General features: G+C 38.3%; 1 long non-coding RNA gene across 1 annotated transcript; it reads left to right on the forward strand.

Annotated features, from left to right (window-relative positions):
- Positions 1 to 10,229: 10,229 nt before the first annotated feature.
- Positions 10,230 to 11,428, forward strand: LOC138979202 (uncharacterized). Its single transcript, XR_011459931.1, has 2 exons — positions 10,230 to 10,520; positions 10,813 to 11,428. It is a non-coding gene; the product is annotated as an uncharacterized lncRNA (long non-coding RNA).
- The last annotated feature ends 8,803 nt before the right edge of the window (positions 11,429 to 20,231 follow it).

Consider the following 20,231-nt stretch of genomic DNA (forward strand, 5'->3'; position numbering starts at 1 on the left):
CTTGTTGGTTCCTGATTCCAAAACCATATACATATAATATGTTTGGATTAAAAACACGCTCAGAAAGTTAAAACGAAGAGAGGTACAGAAAAGCGTGCTATCCTTCTCAGCGCAACGAATACCCCGCTCTTCTTGTCAATTCCACGGGCACTGCCTTTGCCACGGGCGGTGGAGTGACGATGCTACGAGTATACGGTCTTGCTGCGTTGCGTTGCGTTCAGTTTCATTCTGTGAGTTCGACAGCTACTTGACTAAATATTGTATTTTCGCTTTACGCGACTTGTTCTTCTTGTTCTTGTTTTATCTGGGGATATCATACCCAGAAATTTTCATGTGAAGTTTCATAAAGATCGGTCCAGTACTTTTTTTCTGAATCTCTCCACAAAGAAACACACACACACACACACACACACACACCGTTGTCTGGACCTAAAGCTTGACAGTTCAAGGAAACAAGGTGTGGACCCTACCTGAGCCCGAACTGGTAGTAATAACGCACATATGTTTCTTCTTTTCCAAATCATAAATATAATGGCAACGGAAGGAGCCTCACTCTGGTTGGGGTTTACGTGTTCCCTGACCCTAGAAGAATGGTGACTTTCGATCAGAAATAGTAGAGAAGCAGAATATTTTGAGTTATTGCGACCACTTCATGGTCATTATGGTCCAAACTGTGTATTTCTGACAGTTTTTTCAAGCCTCAGTTCGTAAAGTTAAACCAAAGTGTGTCATGTTTGTCCATTTGATATAGTGTTTTGTAATATGACTTCTCGGTTAGATCCCTTATATTAAGTCTAGGTTGTGACATGACCCCTGACATCTCCCCCAAACGCATGCCCCCTCCACCTCCCCATCCCCCTCCACCCCAAACCCCGTCCAGAACAAACACACTGACGAAGGAACCAGAGGCCCCCTGCAGACAACAAAGTCCAAGCCCTTCTACTAGTAGAGGTAGGCCTAGGGCAGTCAAGTCGAAGCAAGTCTCTGGGCAGAGCACCCTGCACTTCAACAAGCGAGACAGCAGCTCAGTAAAGCGATTGCGTTCTCGATCTGTTTCACCGAAACAAGACAGCAGCCCCAAACAACAGGGCAGCAAACAACCGAGACTGACAATGCCACAAACACCCGATAGCGACGGGAAAGAGAACACGTGCGACACGGACACGGAGACGACAGGGCCCGACACAGCAACACACATCAGCTTAGGCAGTCTTTTGTGCTGAACCCTGACCGTACTTCCCTGTTGACTGGTGATTTTCACGTGCTACGTGACGGCGATGGTGAAGGACTATGAATTGGCTTTGCGACTTAATTACACTTGGGTTTAATGAATAGCGTCTCGGTATGTTCTCTTAATGTAAGAGGATTACGTAACAAAAGAAAAAGAAGATCTATATTTGATTTATTAAAAAAAAGAAAATATGATTTGATATGCTTGCAGGAATCATATATTACGGACGACGTGAAAGATCAGTGGGAGAGAGAATGGGGTGGAAGAGTGTTTCATTCTTCAGTTTCCTGTCAGAGCATGGGACAAATTATTCTCCTAAAAAAAGTTTTGATGGTGAAGCAGAATTAGTATTTAAAACAGAAAGAATTTTGTGTTTGAAAATTACATTTGAAAATGATTTTCTTTATTTGGTGAATATTTATTTTCCTAATAATTCTTTCGAAAAAAGTCAATTATGGGCACAAGTTAATTCGTGTTTTGAAGAATTCGAAGGTGAGAAAATAATTTGTGGGGATTTCAATTGTGTTTTGAATAACGAGATAGATATTGTGAGTGGTGAAAAACATAAACAATCTGATGTTGTTAATTTTCAAAATGTTTTGCATAGTAACGATCTGAATGATGTTTGGCGCTTGTTTCACACCGACGAAAAGGAGTTCTCCTGGAGCAGGAAGAGCCCTTTCATAGCCCGTCGACTTGACTATATTCTTCTCTCTGGTGGCTTGTTTGATAAAACATTATTTTGTGACATGGTCTCAGTACCACATTCAGATCACCGATTAATTGAGTTGAAAATTCAGTTTGTGAACATAGTACGCGGACCTTCTTACTGGAAATTTAATAATCAGTTATTGCGAGACAAAGGTTTTGTTGATTTAATGAATAATTTGATTGATGCATTTTTGTTGCAAAATAAAGGTTTATGTGATTCCTTAAAATGGGAATTATTAAAAATTCAAATGCGGGAATTGTGCACAGCCTATGCAGCAGGAAGAAAGCGAAAACAAAATAATTCACAGCTTTCTCTTCAGAAGGATTTGGATTAAACGGACACTCTTTTAGCAAATAATCCACAAGATCTGAATCTGTTAATGAAGAAAAAATTAAAGTAGAGCTTGAGGTCTTTTCATTGGAAGAAGCCCAGAGTGCCCAAGTTCGCTCTCGCGTTCAGTTCATAAGGTGAGAAGAACACAAAGTATTTTTTGAATTTGGAAAAAAAGTAAAGCTAACATGAAAATTATGGATCGTTTACAGACAGACGACGGGAGGGTATTTAATACACAGAAAGAGATTATGAAAGAACAAGTACGATTTTTTAAAGACTCATATGAAAAAAGTGCGGAATTTAACCAGATGAGCGCAAACGAATTTGTACAAGATTTAAATATACCATTTCTCTCCAATGACCAAAAAGGTGAATTGGACTCGGAGATTACCAGGAAGGAATTAACTATTGCCCTTAAATTATTAAATAACGATTCAGCCCCAGGTCTTGATGGCCTCACTACCTGTTTTTATAAAGTATTTTGGTTGAAGATAAGGGATGTAGTTCATGCCTCATTTGTAGCATCATTTGTTAATGGCGAATTATCGCCCACTCAAAAACAAGCTGTTCTGACCTTAATTCATAAAGGTAAAGATTTACCTAGGGACGATCTCGGCAATTGGAGACCAATATCTCTGACAAATACAGATTACAAGATAATTGCAAAATGTTTAGCATTGCGACTTTCCACTGTAATAGGTGATATTATTCATGAAAATCAAGTTGGCTTTATGAAAGGAAGAAAAATAAGTAACATGATTAGACTCATTGATGATACCATAGATATTATGAACACAATGGATAAACCTGGAGTTTTATTAGCAGTTGACTTTCGACGTGCATTTGATTCCATATCCAAAGATTATATTTTGTTTGCATTTGATAAATTTGGTTTTGGGGATAACTTTAAAAAATGGGCTTCTGTCCTGATGAACAATAGTCAAAGTTGTATTAATTATACAGGGTGGATATCCGAACCATTTCCTGTGGAAACTGGCATTCGTCAAGGATGTCCATTCTCGCCAATGGCTTTTGTTATTGCCCTTGAAATGTTGGCGAACAAGATTCGATCTGATGAAGCTATTAAGGGTATCCATCTGCCTATGTCACCCTTTGAGGTATCACCAATCACGGTCCTAAAACTGCTATTATATGCTGATGACGTCACTCTTTTTTTGCATGATAAAATAGATCTAGAAAGGGCGTTATACATTTTGAATATATTTAAACGTTTTTCCAACTTGGAAGTGAATGTTAACAAAACGGAAGCCATGTGGATAGGGTCCAAAAAGTTGTGTACAGATCAGTATTTTGGTCTCAAATGGAAACGTAAAGTAAAAATTGTTGGAATTATTTTTCCAAACAATATACCCGCATCGTCTTTAGAGGAAAACTGGTCAAAGAAAATTCAACGAATACAACAAATAATCGCCAATTGGTCAAAAAGAAATTTAAGTATACAAGGTAAAATTTGTATTGTTAAAACCTTTCTTATATCTCAATTCGTTTATATTTTCCAGTCTCTGGCAGTACCTCATCATGTTTTACATCATATTAATTCCATTTTGTTTAGGTTTATTTGGAAGAAAAAGTATTCAAATACGCGCGCATTTGAAAAAGTAAGACGAACAGTTATGTGTAAAGAAAAAGATTATGGTGGTTTGAATATGATAAACGTAGTAGATATGCACAACTCATTTATGATTTCCTGGCTTGTTAATTTGCATAACTCCACACAAAAGTATTGGTCTGTTATTCCAAGATATTGTCTGGCATGTCTGGGCATTGGTTTATCGTGCTTTGACTCAAATGCATCTTCGAAAACGATGAATGGCCTCAATAGTTGCAGATCATTGTTTTGGAAACAAGTGTTATTGACTTGGCTTGACAATAAAAGTGTTTTCTGTGAAAAGTATAATTTTGAACCAGTACATTTGAAGGACCAATGCATTTGGAACAATATGAATATTCAATTTAAACATAAATGCCTATTTTTTAAAGATTTTATAAAACATAATATCTCATTTGTAAAGGATGTCATGAATGAAAATGGTATTATTATTTCTTTTGAAGATTTATGTCAAAAAGTGGGTTATACACCATCCAGACAGTTTGAATACAATGCATTATGCACAGCACTTAAATCCAGACGTACAGACACATTACCATATCAATATTTTACATTGCAGGATTTCATTATTAATGGTGGAAATATAACAGCAAAGTTTATTAGAGCATGTTTAGTTGATCTTGATGTCCAGATTCCGAGTGCCTGTGATTTTTGGAAACGAAAACATAATGTAGATTTGGATAAGAGAAACTGGTTATTGGCTGTTAACAGCACAAAAGAAGAAAGATTACGTCTGCTGCACTGGAAATTATTACATAGAATATATCCAACCAATATTTTATTAAACAAAATGGGATTACGAACATCGAATAAATGTGAATTTTGTAATGAATTAGACACCCTTGAACATTTCTTTTTTAGTTGCCAAGAGGTGATGAAGGGTTGGAAAATATGTAAAGATTTTGTTTATAAGAAAATACATGTTGCCATTATTTTGAATGAAGAAAATGTATTTTTGGGTTATTTTAGGGAAAGTTTGAAAAATGATTATATTTATTTTGTGAATTATTGTATTTTAATCACCAAAATGACCATAGGAAAATTTGAATATGGGAAAAAGTTAGATTTGGATGTATTATTGGAAACTGAGCTGAACATTAGGAATAAATTTATGTTATGATTATTTTTATTTATTTATTTACTTAAACATATTAGTTTAAAAAAAGAAGAAAAAAGTCTAGGTTGCCTTCACTGTCCCTCAGAAAAGTATTGTGTTTAAACCGTCAAGCTCTACACAAACACACAAAGATACAGACACAGACACACACAAATACAGACACAGACACAAACACACACACAGACACAAACACACACACACACAGACACAGACAGACAGACAAAAATACAGACACAGACACACACACAGACACAAGCACACACACAGACACAAACACACACACAGACACAAACACTCACACACAAAAATACAGACACAGACACACACACAGACACAAACACACACACAGACACAAACACACACACACACAAATACAGACACAGACACAAACACACACACAGACACAAACATACACACAGACACAGACAGACACACAGACACAGACATACACACAGACACACAGCCAAAAATACAGACACAGACACAAACACACACAAACACACACACAGACACAAACATACACACAGACACAGACAGACACACAGACAAAAATACAGACACAGACACACATACACTCAGACACACAGACAGACACAGACAGACACACAGACACGGACACAGACACACACACAAACACACACAGACACAAACACACACACAGACACAAACACAGACACAGACAGACACACACACAGACAAAAATACAGACACACACACACACACAAACGCACACACAGACACAGACAGACACACACACAGAGACACACACACACACACACACACACACACACACAGACACACACACACACACAGACAAAAATACAGACACACACACACACACACACAGACACACACAGACACACACACACAGGCACAGACACAGACAGACACACACACAGACAAAAATACAGACACAGACACACACAGACACAAACACACACACAGACAGACACACACAGACACAGACAGCCAGCCAGACAGACAGACAGACAGACACACACACACACACACACACACACACACAGAGAGAGACAATCTATGTGTGCGTGTACGTGTATCTTTGTTTTTTGTCTGTCGTCTTAAATGTGAGAAAGCGAACTTTTGAGATATAGTGACTGATAAACCATGGATTTCACTACCCATCTCCCTGTATATTAACGATCTTCCTTTTAGTATTAATGATGATTTTGAACTCTTTGCAGATGATACGATCATACACCCTGCTGATAAAAAATGAGACTAAGTATGTTCATCATTGCAGAACAGTGTATATCATCTTATAATAGGACGGAATATAACCACATGAGTCTTCCCCCCAAAAGACCAAATGCATGTTTAATTACAACCAGGCAAAACATAAAACATCAGGAATAATCCTCATTTCATAGTAATTGGCAACGACGCAATAGAGGAAGTAGGAGATCACAGTATATAAGTTTTGTGTCATACAATATTGGAGGGTTAGTAAACAAGCTTTCCGATAATAACATGGTTAGTTATCTTGAACGTTTTGATTTTGTAGCACTTACAGAAACCTTTATTGATAATGACTTTGATTTGACTAACACTTTTCTTAATTATTTGAAATGTATCTATCCAGCGGTGAAACTCTCTTCTCATGGAAGACGATCTGGTGGAATTTTGGTTTTAGTGAAGGAGTTTCTGTGTAATTTTGTAGACCAGGTTTTCGTTGACTGCAGTAACGTTATTGTTTTGAAACTGTCAAAGTCTTTGTTTGGTAGTGATAAGGACGTATTATATATAGTGACCTATATTCCTTCGTATGGAAGTCCGTTTTATAAACAGACTGAATGCGACTGCCAGATAACAGAATTGGAAAGGTGTATTGGTGACTTGTTGGAAACCCAGAGTGACGTATATGTAATTTGCACTGGTGATTTTTATGTGAGAACTGGTGACTATCAGGTTAATAGAGCTTTTAGTCAAAGTATTGGTGAAACTGATATAAGTGATAGTCCCTCCTAATGGGAAACCAGTCGCATATCTCAAGATAAGGAAATTAACGGTTTTGGTAAAAAGTTGTTGGATTTGTGTGTATGTTATGATTTTGAGTTGATGAATGGAAGTGCTCGAAGAGATGATCAGGGTAAATTTACATATTTGTCTGTGCACGGTTTTAGTGTTATCGATTATTTTCTCGCCAGTTTTGATTTTTCAGATTTTGTTCACAGAATGATTGTAGCCGATCGAATCAAGTCTGATCATATGCCACTCAAAATGGTGTGTAAATGCCAGGTTGCAGAAGAAAGGTTGAAGAAAAAACAAAATTGTGTGAAATTTGAAAAGTTCTTTTGGAGTAAAGAAAAGGTTCTGCAATTTACAAATTGTGTTTTATCTGGAGAGTTTACTGAAAATGTGAATGACGCACAGGCAATGATTGATGAATGTCCAGAAAGATCTCTTGATATGTTTACTGATGCTGTTTTGAATGCGGCAGATTGCATGAAAAGGGTCATTATTCAAGGGGGACAATCCAAAACACAGACAGCAGTATGGTTCGACAAAGAATGCCATATCAAACGAAAAGAAGTGAGAAAATGTTTAAGACACTTCCGACACACTAATTTTAAGGAAGATTATGGGTTGTATGAAGTTATTTGTTAATTTGTTGCTTAACGTCCAGCCGACTACGCAGAGCCATATCAGGACGAAGGTTGTATGAAGAACAGTGTAAAGAGTATAATGGTTTGAAGAATGTAAAGAGGAATCAAGAAAAGAAAGCATCCTTAGATGCTTTGCTTGATTCAATGCAAAGCCCAAAAGACTTTTGGGATGACATTCGCAGGCATAGAACGAAGAGAAGGGTAATGAATTGTATTGAGAAGGAAGATTGGTTGAAACATTTTGAAGGAGTATGTAATGAAGGAGTTGACATAAATGTGGAGGAGGATGTATGTTCTACCGCAGACAGTGTTTTTAATGACATTTTGGATGCAGAAATTACTGGAGCCGAAATACGAAAAGCGATTAAACATTTGAAAACAGGAAAAGCAGCAGGCCCAGACAGTATTTTGGCAGAAATGATAAAAACAGTTGAAAATGAGATGTTGCCATTTTTGAAAAAATATTTTAATTATTTGTTTTCTAAAGGACACTTCCCGCTTCAATGGACGAAGGCTACTATTATTCCTTTATATAAGAAAGGAGACAGAAATAATCCGGATAATTACCGAGGCATATCACTTTTGAGCATTTTGAGCAAAGTATTTACCCAAGTTATTAATAACAGACTGGTTCTGTGGTCGGAAGAAAACTCCGTTTTGAACGATGTACAAGCTGGTTTCAGAAAGGGACGTTCCACCACAGATCATATTTTCACTCTGCATGCCGCCATTGAGAAACATCTGTTAAAAAGATCTAAGTTGTATGTTGGTTTTATAGATTTTAGAAAGGCCTACGATACTGTTAACCGCACTGTGCTGTGGTCCGTGTTGATGAGATCGGGTGTCAGCGGAAGAATGTTAAGAATGATAAGAGCTATGTATGCCACTGTTGAAGCACGTGTCCTTTCCAATGAGGGTTATACGGACTATTTCGAATGTCTACAAGGGCTGAAACAAGGTTGTGTTATGAGCCCAATGCTGTTTTCTTTGTTAATTAATGAGTTGGCGAACGAAATTATTGAAAAGGGCAAACATGGTGTGTCCCTCGGTCCTACGGAACTTGAACTTTTTTTGTTATTGTTTGCTGACGATCTCACTTTGATAGCATCCACTGTTATTGGATTACAGAACCAGTTAAACGTGTTATGTACAGCAATGCAAGGACTGGGTCTTAGAGTAAATCTGGATAAATCAAAAATAATAGTTTTCAGAAAAGGCGGATTTTTAAGTGCAAGAGAAAAATGGATTTTTGATTGGAATCAGTTGGAGGTTGTAAATTCGTATAAATATCTTGGCCTCACCTTTTCAACAAGACATAGTTATGGCGTCGCAATTGAAGACGCAGCAACAAGAGCAAAGCGAAGCACGATCGAAATTTTGAATACTTTAAAGAACATGGGTTGTAACTCATTTGATGTATTTTTTAAGTTATTTGATGCGCAAGTATTGCCAATATTATCATATGGAGCCGAAATTTGGGGTTATGAGAAGTATGACCAATTGGAACGTGTTCATTTATTTGCATGTAAACGGTTTCTGCACGTAGTAGATAAAACTCCGAATGATGTTGTGTATGGTGAATTGGGTAGTTATCCTCTTTGGGTGACAACAGTCACAAGGTTGATTAAATATTGATTACGGTTATTGAGACAGCCAGACAATCTTTATTCAAAGAAGGCATACAAAATGGTGTTCAACCTCCACGAAAAAGGTGGCATCACATGGGTAACGCACGTGAAGGCAGTTTTGTGTGAAAATGGATTTTACCAAGTTTGGATGTGGAAACGAGAGGGTGTTTTTTGCAGAACTGAAGGAGAGGCTCTGCAGTTCCTTCTGTCATGATTGGCGTAATCATTTGGAATCGAGTGAGCGCCTATCACTGTATGGAAAATATAAAGCCTGTTTTGAAAAAGAACGTTATGTGGACATTTTATGGAAAGATGTGTACAGAAATGTCATCGCTCAATTTAGAATGGGTGTTTCACAGATAAATATCCACAGATATCGCTTCCAAAATTCAACAGAAAACAAGTGTTGCCCCTTTTGTGAAGATAAATTAGAGACCGAAATCCATTTTTTGTTTGAATGCCAAACATATTGTGAGTTAAGAATAAAGTATTTAGCACAGTTTTTAAGTGTTGGTGATCAGTTGGGCAGTATGATTACCATGTTTAAAAGACAAGACACCCGAAACAATTGTAGATTTAGCAAAGTTTTTGTTTTTTGCATTTCAGTTAAGATTGTCAATGTTAAATAATAATGAGGATTAATTGTCGCTGAAGGTTTTGTTGTTGCTGTATTTATTGTTCGGTTGTATGTATATATTAGGCAGCATTGATGTGCAAGATTATTGATAGAGGAAAGCTTGGAACAAACCACTGTGTATTTTGCATACGTTTAAATATCATGTTTTCTATTTTTTCCTGTGATTCATGTGTACCCCCCCATTGAAAGGGGCTGTAGGCCCATATTCAATTAAACTGTGTCAGTGTCAGTGTCAGTGTCAGTGTCTCTCTTTCTCTCTCACTCTCTCTCTCTCTCTGATTCACAAGGAACATCGACAGTGTGACAAATGGATTGTACATAAGTTAGTATTGGATGGTGTAAACAAATGTTGTACAGATTGGCTAGCCATACTTGAAGTAGCACGACTGGACGGCGTGACCTATTTCTGTAAGGCGTATTTCCATTGGCTGCTTTGGCCAATAGGAGGAAATGAGGTTAGCTTCGTGGCGTGTGAAAGGTGAGAGCGTACTTGACAGTCAAACGAGACAGACGTGTTTTGATAGCGCTGCTCCCGAACACTGTGGTCTAACACCGAAAGACTAGTGTGGCGGACGAACCATGGGTGGTTCTAGGCTGTAAAGATACAGGTATTTATTGAATTGTATTTTGCTCAGTAATATTGACTGGTGAAATGACTGGAAGAGTCATATTGTAAATTGGGCTGGAAAAGCGTGGGCCGCTGTGTCAGCCATTTTGAAAAGGAAGGTCGTATGTTCTTTTGGGTAATGAAGTTACTTGTAAATGAGCTGGTGTAAATAATATATCCGCATAAGTTAGTGGACGGATAGTTGAACAGTATTGAGAAAGAATAGCAGTACTATTTCGTAGAAAAGTTTAGCTAAGAATTGAGACTTATGGTAGTCTAAACTTTTTACGCAGCACCCCGGGTCGGAGTGATGGGTGGGACCACTTGACAGCGGGAGAGAGAGAGAGATGGGCATCCCCTCCTTGGCGCTACGAATTGATGTTTGAGAGCGCAGGGTTGTAGCAACGCTGGAGTACTGGGAACTGGGTGGAGCCGCATCCCATAGCCACCACGAGCGGTATTGCGTGGGTGGTATGTATCCCGGGTATGTACCCGTTAAGTTTGTGGAGTTACTGTACGAGTGAACTGCCACCGAAGAAACATAATTGTGGAGTCACTGAAGTGTGAACTGCCACCGAAGAAACATAATTGTGGAGTCACTGGAAGTGTGAACTGCCACCGAAGAACCATAATCGGCGAGAAGATTGTGTGAGACGTAGACGTCGTCAATTCAAGTATTACGCGACACGTGATGTGCGTAACATGACACTGTAGTAAACAGGAACTGTAAACATTAGCAGAATTGTGTGGATCAGGAACATTCATCTAACGTGAGACAGTTAGTCTCCGACGTGTGTTAAGATATTATTCTTCTTATATATGAATGAACGTGATCTGTAGAATGCATGAGAAATAACGTATTTGTATTGTTGTGTTGATGATTCATTACAGGTACGAGGGCAAAGGGCATTGAGAGTGTTTAGTCTTTGTGCTTTGTCTGAGTGTTGTGTGCGAGTGACAGTAGACAGTAAACAGAGTAGAGCACGCATATTTTCTATACACACACACACTTACCTGAAATTTCATCCGTAACAGACAGACCGTTGCTTATTTAAGGATGCAGACTTGAGCTTCTCCCAGTGATACTTACATGTTTTATGTTTAGTGACGATCAGGGTCGTGGCATTGACCCAGTCCAGCTGACATGTCAAGGTCAGGCCGTCACACTGGTCACCCATCTTGTCCGAGGGTAGCTGGAGATGGCTGACATTGTAATCCCCTGTTGCCACGACGGTATCCCCTAGCAACCAGAGCAGTCTTCCTGGTGGAGATCCCAGAGAGTCAGCGGAACAGAAACATGGCGCGGCACGGGATCCAGGGATGAGATTCAGATCCGTGCAGTTATGGGTCAGTCTGCTGGGTGTGGCTGGCACAGAGAATGATTAAGAATCAAATATATATATATTGTAAATCATTTTGTTTGATCAGAACGGTTGTTCGGTACCATTAGTAACCATATTCACAGAACCATTACTGAATTCTGCCTTACATTATTTTTCAGCATCATCACTCTATCAACCTGAAGAAGCAAATTCGGATCATCATAAATAAACATTCCTTATCCCATGACCTGCCTCTTTGTCTCTGTTAGCTGAGGAGGTGATTATTCTGAATATTCCATCACAACCATATGGATATCCCATCACAACCGAGTTTCGATCTCAACTGTCATTGGTCATTGTCTTTGATTTCAGAGTACAATTGAATAATTTATAGAGGTCATCTGCATATTCAGAGTTTACAGATGGACTACTTTTTTCAACATACGACTGAAATAGTTTGTGGTGTCAAAGTCAATATCACGTATAGGCCTACATGTGTCAATATTGAGAACATAAAGAATACTTCATACGATACGCACATTCTGCATGGATTTAAAGAGCGGAGTCGAGATATTTCGCTGGCTGAAGCGACTGCATGGTCAAAGGCATGTTCAACGAGTATCGCGAGTGGGATCAAGGGACGATACTCCCTAATTTGTACACAGACAGCCATCTACACAGAACCGTGAGAGAGTCGTCGTCGTCGTCATAAACTTTTGCTGTATTATAAAATTGTAAATCGTTTAACCCCAGAATATTTATATTCCAAACTGCCGGTCCTGGTCTCCGATGTAAATCCTTACCACAGACGACGCCCTCTTGAACGTAAGGTTCCATTGTGCAGAAGTGAGTTATATAAATCTTCATTTTTTCCTTCAACGACAGCTTTGTGGAATAATCTTCCAGAAAATATACAACAAACGCAGTCAGTTGGTGAATTTAAAAGCTATTTGACCGATGGAGATGTTGTTGTTCCACAGTATTATTATTTAGGCAACCGCCAGGCACAGGTATTTCACAGCAGGTTGAGATTAAACATGAGCGATGTGCAACAAGACTTAGTTAACCGCGACACCTCTCTGATAATTTAGAATGTACGTGTGGAGCATGCCCGGAAGATTCTGAACATTTCTTGTTACACTGTCCAAAATTTAAAGAACATAGAACCATTTTATTCAATAGTCTGCCAACACACACACGTTCTAGACTACAAAACACTCTTGTTTGGAAATACTGATTTAACTATATGTTTGAACACGAAAATGTTCTCTGTTGTACAAGACTATGTTATGTTAACTAATCGCTTCGGCTGATATTATATTAACTGTGCAATTGATGCAGCCAGGCATTCTCTCTCTCTCTCTCTCTCTCTCTCTCTCTCTCTCTCTCTCTCTCTGTCTCTCTCTCTGTCTCTCTCTCTCTCTCTCTCTCTCTCTCTTCATCTTATTTGTATAAAATATAATGAAAGATTATCAAGATAAGTGTTGAAGCTATCACTTGTTTGCCATGTTTTGCTATCGGAATGTGTATTGATTATCATTTCAAGAAGGTGTCCATAAGCAATCTGCTTGTTAACGTTCTTAATGTTGTTATTGTTTGAAACGTGTGTATGAGAAATTGAATAAAACACGCTTAAACCAAGGAGAGAGAGACAGAGAGAGTGAGAGAGAGAGTGAGAGAGAGAGAGAGCGAGAGAGAGAGAGAGAGCGAGAGCGAGAGAGAGAGAGAGATAGAGAGAGCAATCAAAACACAACCCAGTCACCTGGTAGCTAGTTCGAAAACTCAGGTTTAAAACCGTGATCGTGATTGGCGTTTTTTGACCTTTCTGTGACCGTGATTGCCGAAATTTCCATTTCTGTGATCGTGATGGGACTTTGCCCGTGATCCGTGATGACAAAAAAAATCAAGTCTCGTGATCGTGATCGTCATTTGTTTTCGTGATCGTGATGGGCATTATTGCAAAGCATTTTATTTTCAACGTACATTTTTCACAGCTGTATTACACTCTATGATCCTCTAGTCTATTCGGTAAGGAGCCAACCCCGATTGAAGGGAAGCAACAACACATTCAGAAATATGATTTTGAGAGCGATTGCTTCCCTTTAAAAGAACCAATTACACACTGACAAAAAGAGATCCAATCAGAAGGCAAATTGCAAAAGTCTGCCAAACTTCATCCAATGGAAGGGCTTCGTGCAAAAGTTTTGAGTGCAATTCGAATTCGAAGATCAAAAATGGCGTGCAGCGGTACTGTCATCGAACTTCTGTTATATTTTGTGGATTCAAGCCAGACCAAAGCCGGCGGCGAGAATGCCTTCCTTGGTGGAAAGGTCAGGCTACGGGTCGGTCTTTCTGAAGACGAAATATCAAGGTATGTTGATCTATGTTGCTCTATGACTGTTCTGAATGTAGGCAAAGATCTTGAAATTTGTTCAAGATCTTTGAGTTTGAGTGAGATCATTGACATTGTCGACATTGCCACGTCCGGCTGTCACTCGCTCAGTGTGACCTCGACTGGCTCGAGATCGAGTCTGCGTTTAGCCAAAACCGAAACTAGAAATGTGTTTTTCATCCCAGCAACGTGGACACGCTTGGCATAGATTCTAATTGTCGCTTCTTTGCATTAAGCTTGGATTTATTTTAGCGCCTGTAAACTTTAATATCAACAATGGGTTAAATTCAGAAACAATGGCGGGGAGACGCGCCAGTTTGGGTCACTTGATCCTCATGTCAAAGACGATCAAAGTCATGTTCGTTGGGGATTTTGTCAGGCATGCTACTTTTCCGGTAATTGCCGGAAATCCGATAAAGCCGTTTTGAAAATCCGGTAAAGTCAAATTTTTTCCGGTGAAGTTGAAAAATTTCCGCAAAAACGATCCGTGTGAATATCGCGCAACGCGACCGGGCGCCGGTCTCAATGAAGCCAGCGCACAGTAGTGTTGTTTTCACCAGTTTGGAGGTGTGTTGAATGGTGGTGGGGGGAGGCTAAAATGGGATTTTTAACAAGATCACAACACTATTACAACCCCTAAAATGATGCCCAGAATGCACCAGATTGCACAGATTTTAACCGTTTTTTGAAAAAAATTCCGGGGGAGCATGCCCCCGGACCCCCCTAGTTGGCTCGCCTGCTTTGCAGGCTCAGGCTTGTGGCTTCGCTACTGGTACTGCGCGCTTCTTTCAGGTAAACCCGTTTTTGGCCTGTAGCATTCCTGTTTTTTATTCAAGGCCATGGAACCAGGCGATGGTTACATACCTCAAATTGTACGTCAAAGTTGAAAATAAAGAACCCATCACACATACATGTACTTTAATTTCAATCCACCCAATAGTTTTTGAGAAAATGGGTTTACAAGATTTAGCTCTGGAAATGTGAAATTGTGCAAGTATATATTCATGTGTGTGAGTGAGGGTGTGGGGGTTGAATGTGTATGAGTGCAGAGAGAGAGAGAGAGAGAGAGAGAGAGAGAGAGAACGAGAGAGAGAGAGAGAGAGAGAGAAACCCCAATGAAAACAACATTCTTGTTACTGATTACAAATCATGATATGTATTTCTATGTGTGTATGAAAGAGAATTCAAAAAATAATTATAAAAAAGTGCAACAGTTGTCACTTTGTGTTGAATAAACAATAGATCCAGAGGAGCGAATTACTGTGTGGTTGTGTTTACTTTGACACGTGCTTTCTGTACATGCAACTTTTACCGTGACCGTGATTTGCCACTGGTGTTCGTGATCGTGAAAACAAAAATCAAGGTAACTGTGATCGTGAAAGGGAAAATTTCCCTTCCCGTGATCGTGATGATACCCCCCCTTTGGGGCCCTCCTCAATCTGAAACTGACATCGATTGTCGAAGGCATGCCTGCGGTGCATAACTCTGGAAAAGTTGTCGTATATCAGAAGACTCACTCCACGAAGTCAAATCAAACGTTAGGTTTTCTCATTTGTTTTCACTACCTATTTTATTCATGTTTTTATTACTTAGTTAGTGGAAGAATCTTTTGTAATGTATGTTTGATGGTGTATGCTTTTAATTAAGCGTTGCTGACTATGAATGTAGATGTAAATGCTTGTATAACTGTGTTTTAATTTTAAATGTGTCAAGCGTAAAGAGCATAATTGTAAAGTTATGATGTTGCGCTATATAAATGCTCATTTATTATTATTATTATTATTATTATTATTTGGTTAATTGCTTTGGCTTTAGCTGAATCTGCTTGCAACCGTGCTGTTCAAGACTGTTCGAACTGTCGTCTGCTAGACGGGCTTGTGTGAATCCGAGTCGAGTCAACTGCGGGGTTCAGCGACAAATGAGGGAGTGGCATCAAAATGAAAAGAAGAAGACGAAAAGAAGTTAAGATATATGGGGAAGAGAAGAGGATGTGAGGTGTTAGATGTATCCAACCTTAGGTGTTCAAACTCAAGACCGGGACAAAGTAGAAAGCGATGTACCGCGACCGACTCTCAGTGCCGACATACAACTTCCAAGCTTTATTGCTTAACGTCTACAACAGGCGAAGTATTGAAGCTTTGGCTCACCTAAACCCGACGACTGAATATGTAAGTGATCCACGTGTGAAAACCAAAACAGAACAGCGCGATGACAGCCAACATTTCTATCCCCGACTGACAAACAGTAACACTGCATGCGAACTGACTTGGGTCAACGATCAAACCAGCACGGCCCGAACTGAATTTGTTGCGCTGCCATTATCGTGCGCAATTCTGGTAAAAATATAAACCCGGTATGCCGAATTGAGTATAACGAAAGCCGATGTCAAATATACACAGTGATATTGTAAAATGACTTTCAAAATGTAAAAGCAGATAGCAGACCTTTTTATAATCAATATGAATGACTGAGTGTCCACATACAAGTCGAATGACGCCGTCCATTATGCTGACAAATGGGAACTAGCTTTGCGCATGAACTGATTCATTGACATGAATTTCGACTGCGGAGGCTTTTGGCAAGCTGAAAACAGGCACGGGCAGGTAGTGGAAAAAGTAAGTGTTTTTAATGAAAACATCGGAGTAATTAAATGGGATAAATAGTCTACACACCTCGTCCTGAATATCTTGCATATTTTCCCTCTGGTCGATTTTCATGTATTACCTTGCCAAAGGCTCGGTAATACATGAAAATTGACCCTCGGGAAAATATGCAAGATAATCAGAACTCGGAGTGTGTAACCTACCGTATATATATTCATCACAAAAACTTTTGAGGAGATTGTTTTTAAATATTTGCCTATATATATATATATACCAAGCAACTACAAAATCAGCTTCCCATCATGAAGACGATAGAGCTACAATCGTGGGGAGTACAATGAGAGAGAGATACATACATGTGTATGTTGCTTTGCCAGAACCTGCCCCTGTAACCTGGGACACTTGAGACAACAATAAAAATTCACATATCTTATATATATTGCATTTTCAAAAAGTATGTTATTCTGTATGTGTTTTAAAGTTAAGAAAGATAACTGAAGGCAACCTTTATGATAAATGCACAAACAAAAACGGGCAACTGGTTGGTATTCCTTTGAGAAAATGATGACCGTTACCGTTTGACATAAAAAAACAAGTCGCGTAAGGCGAAAATACAATATTTAGTCAAGTAGCTGTCGAACTCACAGAATAAAACTGAACGCAACGCAACGCAGCAAGACCGTATACTCGTAGCATCGTCACTCCACCGCCCGTGGCAAAGGCAGTGCACGTGGAATTGACAAGAAGAGCGGGGTATTCGTTGCGCTGAGAAGGATAGCACGCTTTTCTGTACCTCTCTTCGTTTTAACTTTCTGAGCGTGTTTTTAATCCAAACATATCATATCTATATATTTTTGGAATCAGGAACCGACAAGGAATAAGATGAAAGTGTTTTTAAATTGATTTCGAAAAAAACATTTTGATAATAAATTTTATATATTTAATTTTCAGAGCTTGTTTTTAATCCGAATATAACATATTTATATGTTTTTGGAATCAGCAAATGATGGAGAATAAGATAAACGTAAATTTGGATCGTTTTATAAATTTTTATTTTTTTTTACAATTTTCCGATTTTTAATGACCAAAGTCATTAATTAATTTTTAAGCCACCAAGCTGAAATGCAATACCGAACCCCGGGCTTCGTCGAAGAGTACTTGACCAAAATTTCAACCAATTTGGTTGAAAAATGAGGGCGTGACAGTGCCGCCTCAACTTTCAGAAAAAGCCGGATATGACGTCATCAAAGACATTTATCAAAAAAATGAAAAAAACGTTCGGGGATTTCATACCCAGGAACTCTCATGTCAAATTTCATAAAGATCGGTCCAGTAGTTTAGTCTGAATCGCTCTACACACACACACACACACACACACACACACACACACGCACACACACACGCACATACACCACGACCCTCGTTTCGATTCCCCCTCGATGTTAAAATATTTAGTCAAAACTTGACTAAATATAAAAAGCTAACTTGCTTGCCAAAGAAACCGGATGAAAACACAGGGAGATTAAAGATTAGTAAAAAAACAAAAACAAATTGACACATTTGTTTACGAATTTACCTGATCCAGGCGAACAGTTTATGATGGAGTTAAATAATATTTTTTTCAAATTTCTTTGGGATGGAAAAAGAGATAAAATTAAAAGAACTACGGTCACCCAATCCTATGAAGATGGAGGATTAAAGATGGTTGACGTGAAAAGTTTTCTGTCATCTCTAAAAATTGTTTGGTTAAAAAGAGTTGTTGGTCTTACTGGATTAATATCAAGATTATTGGCTAAAGCATGTCCATCTGTTATAACAGTTAATACGAAAGGAGAGGAATTTGCAAATGTTTTGATGCAGAGAATAGAAAACCCGTTTTGGACCGATGTTTTTAAACATTATAAGAAACTACACGGAAAATGTGACCCTACAACCTTTAACGATTTTGTATCAGAATGTTTACATTATAATGTTAATATTCGCAGAGATAAAAAGACAGTGTACATTCAAAACTGGATCGACAATGGAATTGCTCAGATTGGTCATATTTTGGGACAAAATGGATACTTATCCTATAATGCATTTAAAATTAAATATCCAAATGTGCGAGGAGATTTTGTATTGTACCAAGGTGTAATCCAGGCTGTTAAAAAATATCAGAGAAAAATCGGCTTAGAATTTGATAAACATTTTATTATGACAGAGCCCAATGTGTGGAAATGTATTTGTAAAGGTAAGACACAACTTATTTACAAAAAGCTGATTGAACATGTTACGGTCCCAAAATGTATCCAAAAATGGTCTGAATCCTTAGACTGTTTGTTAGATAAGAAGGCTATTTTTCAACATGTTTTTAAAACAACAAAAGACACTTGTCTGAGATGGTTCCAGTACCGACTATTGTACAGAATTTTGCCCACAGAACGGTTTCTATTTTTGCGAAAAATTGTGGATACGTCATTGTGTACATTTTGTGGTAGAAATGAAGAAACCCTTTTACATATGTTTTGGGAGTGTGATAAAGTGCAGACTTTTTGGATAGAATTTGTAAATTGGCTAAAGGCGAACTGCACCCATTGTGACAATTTAAAACTGTCTAAAGAACTGGTTCTTCTTGGAGTTGCGAACAATGTTGTCACCGATAAAGCTTTTGATGTGTTAGTAATCTGTGCCAAACACCATGTATATATTTCCAAAATGAACAAAAAGACCCCTCATTTTCAGACGTTTAGTAGAAATTTTAAGCAAAGATTTATTTGTGAAAAGTATAACGCAGTTGTAAATAATACAGTAGATAAATTTTACAAGGATTGGCGCCTGTATATGCATGTTTTGATGTAACCCTTTTATATACATATATATAAAAAAAAATTATTATTATTATTATTTTTTTTTGTTTTGTTTTTTTTTTATTTATTTTTTTTTTTTGCAAAACCTTCTGATACTGCGACCACCAAGCTCTGAACATCCCCCCCCCACCCATCCTCCCACCCCATGTATGTTGTAATTGTTCAAGTGTTTTTCGGTTATATGGATCTGTCCTTTTGGTTAAGTGATGTCCTGTAATGTACAGAATTATATGTATGTAAAAAAAAAAAAAACTTCACCAAAAGAGAATAAAAAATAAAAAAAATAAAAAAAACAACTTTAAAAGACAGTTTAATTTACATCAATGTATAACCAGAGCCGCCCGTTGAGTAGCAGACGAATGTTCCATTTAATAGGAATATTCGACACGGTGTGTAACGATCGTCACGCATCAATTTCCAAACCATTTGCGCGAGAAAATAATATAATTTGTTATTTATTCTTGAATAGGTTTTCAGATTCAATCTCCCTTTACGAGTACACACACGAAATTGGGAGCTAGTTGATGAAACACAGGTAACTCAGAG

The sequence above is a fragment of the Littorina saxatilis genome, linkage group LG10 (assembly GCF_037325665.1).
Source record: "Littorina saxatilis isolate snail1 linkage group LG10, US_GU_Lsax_2.0, whole genome shotgun sequence".
In the NCBI taxonomy this organism is placed as follows: Eukaryota; Metazoa; Mollusca; class Gastropoda; order Littorinimorpha; family Littorinidae; genus Littorina; species Littorina saxatilis.